At 50.9% G+C, this 7,343-nt stretch overlaps 1 long non-coding RNA gene across 1 annotated transcript in view; it reads left to right on the top strand.

Annotated features, from left to right (window-relative positions):
* Window positions 1–4,603, top strand: part of LOC134481636 (uncharacterized) — a 19,381-nt gene extending 14,778 nt beyond the window's left edge. The window contains exons 2-3 of the long non-coding RNA XR_010057339.1: window positions 2,051–2,190; window positions 2,674–4,603. This is a non-coding gene — a long non-coding RNA (uncharacterized LOC134481636). The remainder of the gene's footprint in view (window positions 1–2,050; window positions 2,191–2,673) is intronic.
* Window positions 4,604–7,343: the final 2,740 nt, after the last annotated feature.

Genomic DNA, 7,343 nt, shown 5'->3' with positions numbered 1-7,343 from the left:
ACATCACACATACACACACACCACACACACATACACACACATACCACACACACACACACCACACACACACCCACACACACACACACCATACACACCACACATACTAAACACACACACACACCCCCCCCACACCCCAGGTAGGGCCAACTCAGAGCTGCGGTTCAGATCTTGGGCCCTTGTCTTAGGGTCTTATTGAAGCTGGAGGCCCACCCTCCATCTGTGCCATGGGGGCTGCACAAGCTTGGGAAAGGAGTTCTTTCTGATTCCCACTGGGTACCCACTGGCTAGGAGCCACTTCCTTATGGAAATCCTGCAGTTCAACAAGCAAAGGTGTCTTTGTGCTTAGGCGAAATTCCTCTCAGAATCACAGGTCTGCTTACCTCAGCCCCGACTGTTTGTCCTGCAGGAACTAACCCTTTCCTCTTCCCCGGGGCTGTGGAAGGCAGGCCTGTACTTGCCTCAAGGGATTCCTGCGGTTTTTTTTTTTTTTTTAGCATGATGGGTGGAACTGGGCGCCCCCTCCCCCCAGTTTATTCATTTGTGAACATAATCGTGCCCTGCTTGGATTGGGTCATAACTCCAGTTTTGGGGTTTTGCTCCTTTGAAGGATTATGGTGAATTTGCTTTCATTCGGTGATGGCTACAGGAATTCCATTTTATACTAGGCATCAGTCTGACTGACTTCAGTCCCTGGAAGATAAATTCCCAATAACCCTGACTCAGTGGCCACCTCCCCACCCAAAAGCATACAGCCCTGACCATCTATCTACGTTATGAGACTGACTGCCCCTTCTTCTGTTAGCTTGCTTGTGCTACAGCCCTGACCATCTATCTACTGTTATGAGACTGACTGCCCCTTCCTCTGTTAGCTTGCTTGTGCAGATACCCAACACTGTTTTGAGTTGCCTCAACTGCCTAACTTGTCAGAACACACCAGTGTGGCTTGCTTGAATAGATGCTGAAGGTCTTCTTGTGTTTTCCCTTTTATCCCCATCCCCCTCCTTCACCACAAGCCTGGGATTGGGCTTAAGGGCTGTCTGTATCCGTGCTAGCAGCTGATCAATGGATCCTTTAATTACAACTGGATTGAGTCTACGGCCTTTTCCCAGGGGTCACAAACTCTGTAAACTTTCTATAAATACTGAATCTGGGACTCTGTCCCAGGAGCACGGCTGGGCAGAAAGGAGAGGCAAGGCTCTGTATCTCGGGCTTACTGCTGACTAGGGAGAAGCCATGCTGCTTCTGAGGTAAACAGTCAGGCGAGCTGACTATAGGTTGGGACCAATGTCAGATTAGAAGCAAGCATGGGCATGTTGTGGTCTTAGAGAGGCTGTGTGACCTGGGGAAAGAGGGTGTGCTGGCTGGTTTTATGTCAGCTTGACACTAGTTAGAGTCATCAGAGAGGAGGGAGCCTCAATTGAGAAAATGCCGTAGTAAGATCAGGCTGTAGACAAGCCTGTAGGGCATTTAAATTGTTTTTTAAATTAGTGATTTGATGCGGGTAGTGCCATCCCTGGGATGGCGGGCCTGGGTTCTATAAGAGAGCAGGCCAAACAAGCCATGATGAGCAAGGCAGTAAGCAGCACCCTCCGTGGCCTCTGCATCCGTTCCTGCCTCCAGGTTCCTGCCCTGTTTGAGTTCCTGCCCTGACTTCCTTCAGTGATGGACTATGGTGTGGAAGAATAACCTTTTCTCCCCAAGCTGCATTTGGTCATGGCCTTTATCACAGTGATAGAAGCCAAGACAGAGGATCTCGAGATGGAATGAGCAAGGAAGTCAGCTGAGAAGAGAGTTAACGTGCAGGCTATGAGCGAGGCCCCTCAGCTGCAGCCCGACAGCGACAGCGAACTGAATTCACAGTCACTGCCCTGGCTGTTCTTACTAGCGCCACTTCTCCCTGACTGTCTTTGCCGCTTGTTGCGGGGGAGGAGAATACACTGCCAGGAAGCTGAAGGAATGATGGATGTGTTGTAGGTACCTGGCACTCACACTGGGGAACTCTAGCTCACAGTGACTTCCGTGTGTCTCCCTCCTTCCATCTTGAATCTAGGCCTTTCCTTCCACGTGGCCTTGGTCTGTATCTCATATGGAGGTGTCAGCGGAGCCCTCTCTCTTCAGGCATGAATCTGTTGTGAATCCCCGAGATTTAAAAACCGAGACCAGCCCCTCCTTCAGTCACCTTCCCATTGAGTGAGTGTGGGGCAGTGCGGGGCGGGGCGGGGCGGGGCAGGGCGGGGCGGGGCAGTGCGGGGCAGTGCGGGGCGGGGGCAGTGCGGGGCGGGGCAGTGCGGGGCTGGGCGGGGCAGGGCGGGGCAGGGCGGGGCAGTGCGGGGTGGGGCGGGTGGGGCGGGTGGGGCGGGGCAGGGCGGGGCAGGGCGGGCAGTGCAGGGCGGGGCAGGGCGGGGCGGGGGCAGTGCAGGGCGGGGCGGGGGCAGGGTGGGGTGGGACGGGGCGGGGCAGGGCGGGGCGGGGCGGGGCGGGGCGGGGCGGGCAGGGCGTGGCAGGGCGGGGCAGTGGCTTCATACTCCGTGAACTCTGGAGTCATTGCCTGGGTTGAGATACATAATGGTCTCATATGTCCCTCCTAGAACTATTGGCATGGCAGGAAAGGAAGGCTTTTGCTGGAGGCTGGGAGCTCAGTGACAGGGCAGGGTCCTGTCTCTGCTTTCCTAGGGATGCTGTGAGGAACTGGGAGCCTGGGCTAACTTGGTGAAGAGACCGGGAAGAGCGGAGGTCCCCATCTTGCCCACAACCCATGGACCCAAGGGAATCCACTTAGGACTCGATTACTGGGTAAATGAGGAGAGTGATTCAGTCAGGTGTATGTATCATGAAGAGAAGTAAAGATAATTAATATTCTGCACTGAATGCAGATCGTACCCACAGCACTTATCTCGTTTTCAATTAGCACAAATGTTACAGCGCTGCGGGCTTGTTAGGGTTTTACCATGGGCTGGATAATTAATTTCCATGAGCCACATATCAGGCACCTGGTAACGCCGTTTATTAATAAATGTCACCCCAGGTATCGGTTTGCTAGAAGAGGTAAATAAACGGAATGTGCAGTTGTCTGCCTTGCGCAAATCTGTTTTACACCTCACTGGGTCCTCTCATGTGTTTGTTTATTGACTGCCTCTACTACTGAGAATGCGGCTGCAAACAAAGGAGGTCCCACCCGCCACACAGCCTTCAAGGGCCTCTTTTTCTTCCCCTTGGAGACTTCGGGGACTCATAAGACAATCTCAGGACGTCTTAGAAACCATCCTTCCGAGGAGATCCGTGGTGAGTGATTGCATTTCTCCCAGGGAGCCAATGCCACTGGTTCTCAGCTCTCCAAGAGTCTTCCGGGAGCAAGAGGTTGGACACACCCCTTTTTGTTCTCCTGGCCAATCCGTTTGCCCTGACTCTCTCCAACTGCTCCATGCTGCTTGGGACTCTAGCAGGACCAGAGGCGGGACTCCCGAGCGGAAGTCTAAGAGTTTTGAGAAGTTTTCCAAATCTCCAAACTCGTGACCTCTTTGTCCATCTCAAAGTAGGCAATAGTGGGTTTGTTACTATGGTTGTTAAAAATCTGGTGTCTGGGAGAAGGCAGCTCTGTCTGAAAAGTGCTTGCTGTGTAAACATGAAGACCCAGGTTTAATCTCTGGCGCCCATGTAAAATACTGAGAATGGGATCCTATGCTTGTAACCCCAGCCCTGGGGAGATCGGACCAGCAGCGTGGCTGGTACTCACTGACCAGCCAGCTTAGCCTAATAGCTGGGCTTCAGGTTCCAGGGAAGAGAGCTTGTCTCAAAAAGAAGGGAGATGGCTCCTGAAGACTGAGGATGACTGACTCCTTCAAGAATGTACACACAGGTGCTTATAAAGATGGACACCACCCAAACACACACACACACACACACACACACACACACACACACACATACATACATACACACACGCACATGTGCACATACGCACCCACACCCACATGCACACACACCCACATACACACACACAGAAGCATACATGCACACACACATGCACACACACACAGACACACAGTGCACGCGCACCCACATATACACACAGTCACACACACATGCACACACACATGCACACACACATGCCCACATACATGCAACACACACACACACACACACACACACACACACACACACACACACACACACCCCTGACGACTGCTTTTAATGCCGTGGGTACTTGCAGAGGGTGGTGGCTGAAGTGTCACTGTCACTCTTGGAATGCACCAGTTGCATCGATGGTAAATACTCTCCTCCTGTCCCCAATAAGCTGTGACCTTGGTAAGAAATTGGCACTGCTCACCTTGTCCTTTGGAGAGTCCCCTTGAGGGATGTGTGTGAAGAACTCTGTGGTCATCTGAGTCAGCACACCTTCCTGTGCCAGGCTTTCGGTCCCTACCCCCATCTGTCACTTTCCACTTGTGGGACTGCAGCTGTGAGTCCTGCACAGGAGAAACACCAATGTCACGGAGCAGGGGAGAGCTGGAGACGGGTAATCACCCAACTGGACAATCTCTGTCACGCGCTGTACGCACCAGATGTGGGTTTCGGGCTTCGGGTAAAATAGGCAAGCCCTATACTGGAGAATGCATTTACTGGAAACAGGAGGCAGAAATAAGCGGACATGTCAGGATCCAGTAGAAGAGGAATCTAGCTTTATTTTATTGTAAAGATGATTTATTATGTATTTTCTGTGTGTATGTTATTGTGTGTGTGGGTACCCTCAGAGGCCAGAAGCAGGTATAGGTGCCAGATCCCCAGAGCTGGAATCGCAGGCAGCTGCCTGACATGGGTGCTGGGAACTGAACTCAGATCCTCTGGAAGAGCGATGTCTTAGTTAAGGTTTTACTGCTGTGAGCAGACACCATGACCACGGCAGCTCTCATAAAGGCAAACATTGAATTGGGACTGGTTTACAGTTTCGGAGGTTTAGTCCATTATCATCATGGTGGGGAGCATGGCAGACATGGTGCTGGAGAAGGAGCTGAGGGCTCTACATCTTGCTCTGAAGGCACCAGGAGACTGGAAGACTGGCCATAGCTTGGGTATATATAACCTCAAAGCCCGCCGACTCAGTGACACACTTCCTCCAACAAGGTCACACCTCCTCCAACAAGGCCACACCTCCTAGTAGTGTCACTCCATGTGGCCAAATATTGAAACACATGAGTCTATGGGGCCATACCTATTCAGACCACCACAGGCAGGAAGTGCTCTTAACCACTGATCCATCTCTTCATCCCTGGATTACGGTTCTAAACAAATGCTACATAGAGCCACTCTAGGGAAGAGCCAAAGACACAGAGACGGTAGGGATCGTGGCCGCTGGCTGTCAACGTGAGACACCTGGGAAGAGGGAAGCTCAGTTGAAGAATTGCCTCCAGCAGACTGGCTGGAGGGCATGTCCTTGGGGCATTTTCTTGACCGCTAATTGATGTAAGAAGGCTCAACCCACTGTGGACGAGTGGTGCCCTTCCTAAGCAAGTAGGCTTGGGCTGCAAAGGAAGGCGGCTGGATGGGAGCCCAAGAGCAAACCGGCGAGCAGCGCTCCTCCACGGTCTCTGCTTGTTCCTGCTTGAGTTCCTTTCCTGGCTTCCCTCAGTGACAGGCTGTGCCATAGAAGTGTAAGTCAAATATACCTCCTTCTTCCCAGGGTTGCTTTTTGTCAAATTTATCGCAGCAGCAGGAAAGGGGGCAGAGAGCTACTGAGGGATGGAGCCTTCCAAGAGGAGGCACAGGCTGTAGAAAGACCCTTAGGCCAGAGATACGTTCGCTTATTGGTGATGGTCCAACAATTTGGTACTAACTCGGTGGGTTAAAGCCCACAGATTTATTATTTTATAGTCCTGGCAGTCAGAGTCTAAAGATTACACTGTCAACAGGTTGAGGTCTTCTAGAGTTGAATCCTTTTCCAAAATACTCTTCCCAGTTTCCAAGGCCACCTCCACCACATGACTGTTTTGCCACGGAAACTTCTGGTGCTCTCTGGTCCTATGACATAGGTGTCTGCAATCACTTCAGCTGACTGAGGGTCTGTTTCCTGTGCAAGGAACCACAGACACCTGCCTCAGATGGGACCGAACCACATGAACTACCAGCCCACTGCCTCTCTTTCTGATTCTCCTTTTGTTCTGGGTCTGCTAAGAACATGTTGGTGTTAAAGTTTTTTTTTTTTTTTTTTTTTTTAAGATTTATTTATTTTATGTGAGTTCAGTGTTGTTGTCTTCAGACACACCAGAAGAGGGCATCGGATCCCATCACAGATGGTTGTGAGCCACCATGTGGTTGCTGGGAATTGCACTCAGGACCTCTGGAAAAGCAGTCAGTGCTCTTAAACATTGAACTACCTCTCCAGCCCTAGAACTTGTTGGCTTTATCGTTGTTTTTAAATGATGTTTCGTCTTGTCTATCTTGTCTCAAGGGCAGTTTTCGGTTCACCGAGAGAAAGGAAGCAGTTTCCCATATGGCCTCTCCCCCGTTGTGCACCGCTTCCCCAAGTAAGCAGTCCCCTTCCAGGGCGGCGGGCTTATTTCAGTAGAACTCTGGACACATCTGAGTCCTCCAGGTGTACTGTCTACATTGGGGCTCTTGGCGTTGTGCATTCTGCAGGTCTGTCTGAGTCAATGGACGTCCTCTCCTCGCCCTGCAATATCATATGGAGTATTGCTCTCGCTCTGAGAGTTCTCCACAGGTAGTTTAGTCGACTTTATCTGATGGTTCTTACATCCCTTCATTTAGCATTTTGGGGTCTTGGGTTTGAGGGAACCTGCACCTGTGATGAAAAAGCCTCAGTCCCAGGGCTTGGGACTCAAGTTCAGTATGGCTGCCTGCCTAGAATGTCTAAATACATTCGATACATACGTGCATACACACATGCATACATACATGTGTGTGTGTATGCGTGCACGTGTGTGCGCGTGTATGTGTATAGTGTCTGTGTATGTATCTGTGTGTCTGTGTGTATGTCTGTGTCTGTGTCTGTGTATCTGTGTGTCTGTGTGTATGTCTGTGTATATATGTCTGTGTCTGTGTATCTGTGTGTCTGTGTGTATGTCTGTGTGTATAGTGTCTGTGTCTGTATCTGTGTGTCTGTGTGTATGTCTGTGTCTGTGTGTCTGTGTGTATGTCTGTGTATGTGTATCTGTGTGTCTGTGTTATGTCTGTGTGTATATGTCTGTGTCTGTGTATCTGTGTGTTTGTGTGTATATCTGTGTCTGTGTGTATGTCTGTGTCTGTGTATCTGTGTGTCTGTGTGTATCTGTGTGTCTGTGTTATGTCTGTATCTGTGTTATGTCTGTGTCTGTGTGTATGTCTGTGTC

This window comes from Rattus norvegicus, chromosome 13 (assembly GCF_036323735.1).
Source record: "Rattus norvegicus strain BN/NHsdMcwi chromosome 13, GRCr8, whole genome shotgun sequence".
Classification (NCBI taxonomy): domain Eukaryota; kingdom Metazoa; phylum Chordata; class Mammalia; order Rodentia; family Muridae; genus Rattus; species Rattus norvegicus.
The sequence above is the reverse complement of the archived record's forward strand: the minus strand, read 5'-3'. Positions and strand labels throughout refer to the sequence as shown.